Below are 3,251 nucleotides of genomic sequence, written 5' to 3' on the forward strand. Positions count from 1 at the left end.
CTGCTTAGCCTGGCTAGTAATATCTTTTATATATATATATTATATATAATAATTATTTTATTTATATGTGGTGCTGAGGATTTAATCCTGTACCTCACAAGTGCAAGGCAAAGGCAAGTGTTCTACCACTGAACTATAACCCCAGCCCCTAGTAGTATCTTTTAACAGGAGAGTGTGTGTCCAAAAAAAGTTTTTTACAGGAATAAAAAGAATAATTGCTAATGAATATGTACTAAGCACTCATCCCATAGCAGATTTGAGGGTCCGTTTTTAATCGAGTAATCTAAATGAGCTAACTTGTCCATTTCTACACAGTAAGAGGATTTTGTTCTGTTTTTTCCCCAGGACTTGGGCTTGAACCAAGTGCACCACTGAGATACATTTCCAGCCCTTTTAAAATTGTGAGACAGGCGCTTTGTAAATTACTGAGGCTGGCCTTGAACTTGTGATCTTCCTGCCTCCACCTCCCAAGAAGCTGGGATTACAGGTGTGAGCTACCCCTTGGGCACAAATGAGTTTTTACGTTCTCTGTTGCTTGATCATCTTCTCCTCCTCCTCTACCACCACCTCTTTCTCCTTCTCTCCTCCTGCTCTTTCTTCTTCTCCTTCTCTCCCTCCTCCTTTTTCCTCTTCTCTGGATCTCATTATATCAATTTTTAAAAAAAAATTCAGCCCAAGGCTGGGCATTGTGGCTCATGCCTCTAATTCCAGCAACTTGGAATACTGAGGTAGGAAGATCACAAGTTCAAGGTCGGCCTCAGTAAGTGAGAACCTGTCTCAAAAGGATAAGAAGGACTGGGGATGTATCTCATTGGTAAAGCACCTCTGGGTTCAGTTCCTAGTACCAAAAAACAAAACCCTAAAAACTTTCCACATCAAAAATATATACCTTAGAATACACCAACCTGACCTGAATTTCTGTCCCTGGAGATTTTAAAACAGCAGAAATTCACTCATTCTGTTACATTCTCCCATGTTACAGGTCTTTATTGACATCTAATATGCAGCAGGCATTGTCTTAGGCAACAAAGAAGAGACAAAGTTCCTCCCTTTATGAGGCTTTCATTCATAGCTTCTCATTCAAAATCTATATTCTTATACTGTTTGTGGAAGAGAAAAACAATAAGTAAGCAGATAAATAAAAACAACAAATGCAACAGGAAAGATTCTGTGCTAGGGAATAATCATTAGAGATGACCTTTCTGAGATACCTTTAAGACACATGAAGGAAGAAAAAAAACCTCTCATTCAAAAAGCCTAGAAGATGGAATTGCAGACAGGAGCAGGGACAGTGTATGCAAAGGCCCTGAGGTGGGAGTTTGCTTCGTTTAAGGAACTGACAGGTGGTGGGTTAGGGGGAAGGTCATTCAGGAGGGCTGAGCTAATGTTAGAAGTACAGGAAGAGGCCGGGTCATGCAGGGCCACATAGCAAGAAGTTTGGATTTAATTCTAAATGCAATTTTATGCTTTAACAAGGAACAACAAAAGATCACGGCCTGCTTGTGATCTTTCACAGGTTTTTTTTTTTTTTTAAGTTGGTTATTTTTATTTTTATTTTTATTTTTTTGCAGTACTGGGGGTTTGGGTTGAACCTAGGGTGTGCTACCACTGAGATACATCCTTAAAACATATTTTTAAATTCTATTTTATTTATTTATTTATTATTTTTGAGACAGGGTTTGGCTAAGTTGCCCAGGCTGGCTATGAACTTATAATCCTCCTGCTTCAGCCTCTGGAGTTGCTGGGATTACAGGTGTGCGCCACAGTGCTTGACTGAAATCAATCCTTTTCCACACACATCTCTGTATGTATGTGTGAATGTATCTGCAAAAATATGCCTCTCGGTGCCATGGGTGCTACTTGTAATCAGTGCCATGATCTTTTGCAGTTTTAAAAGATCATTGGTTTTAAGAGCCAAGAGTGGAAGAAGGAAGGATAGTGGCTGTGTCCACATGCCTGATGATAATGGAGATGGAGCTAAGGAGATAGATACAAAAGTATTTCGGGGGCAGATAACTGTGTGCTCAGTACCTGATTAATAGGTAGTGTATAAATGTGTGTTCAATAAGTGAATGAACAAATAGATATTTCTCTAGGACTTATGATGCCCCTTTAATGCCTATTTATTGAACAAATAAACCTGACAAGGGAGTGGCAGGAAGCTTCTCTGGTAAGAGAAGCTTACCAAGCTTACCAAGCTTCTAAGAGAAGCTCTAAGTTTTTTTTTTTAACTTTTAAAATTTGTTTTAATTAGTTATACATGACTGTAGAATGCATTCATGTACTTTGGTATATAATACATAGATGGGATATAATTTCTTATTTTTCTGAGTTTACATGTTGCAGAATCACATTGGTCATGCAGTCACAAATGTACATACAGTAATAATGTCTGTTTCATTCTACTATCTTTCCTATCCCCACATCGCCTCCCCTCCCCTCCCATCACTTCCCTCTACCTAATCTAAGGTAACACTATTCTTCCCTAGTGTCCCCACCTTATTGTGAATTAGCATCCGCATATTAGAGAAAACATTGGGCCTTTGGTTTTGTGGGATTGGCTTATTTCACTTAGCATGATATTCTCCAACTCCAAACATTTACTGGTAAATGCCGTAATTTCACTCTTCCTTAAAGCTGAGTAATTTCCCAATGAGTATATATATACCATATTTTCTATATCCATTCATCTATTGAGGGACACCTAGGTTGGTTCCATAGTTGAGCTATTCTGAATTGAGCTGCTATAAACATTGATGTGGTTGGGGCTCAGCGGTAGAGTACTCGCCTAGCACGTGCGAGATGGTGGGTTGGATCTTCAGTACCACATAAAAATAAATAAACGAAGGTATTGTGTCTAACTACAACTAAAAAATAAATAAATATTTTCATAAAAAACATTGATATGGCTGTGTCACTATAGTATGATAGTTGTAAGTCCTTTGGATATAAACCAAGGAGTGAGAAGGCTGTGTCAAATGATGATTCCATTCCCAATTTTCTGAGGACTCTCCATACTGCTTCCCCCAATTTGCAGTCCCACTAGCAACATATGTGTGTGCTATTTCACCACATCCTCACCAACATTTATTGTTGCCTGTATTCTTGATGATCGCCATTCTGACAGGAGTGAGATGAAATCTTAGGGTAGTTTCGACTTGCATTTCTCGAATTGCTAGAGATTTGAACACTTTTAGTGACAGCTCTAACTTGTGGAGTGCCTTTTGCCTTTTTTTTTTTTTTTTTTTTGG

Source organism: Marmota marmota, unplaced genomic scaffold (genome assembly GCF_001458135.2).
Source record: "Marmota marmota marmota unplaced genomic scaffold, marMar, whole genome shotgun sequence".
Lineage (NCBI taxonomy): Eukaryota > Metazoa > Chordata > Mammalia > Rodentia > Sciuridae > Marmota > Marmota marmota.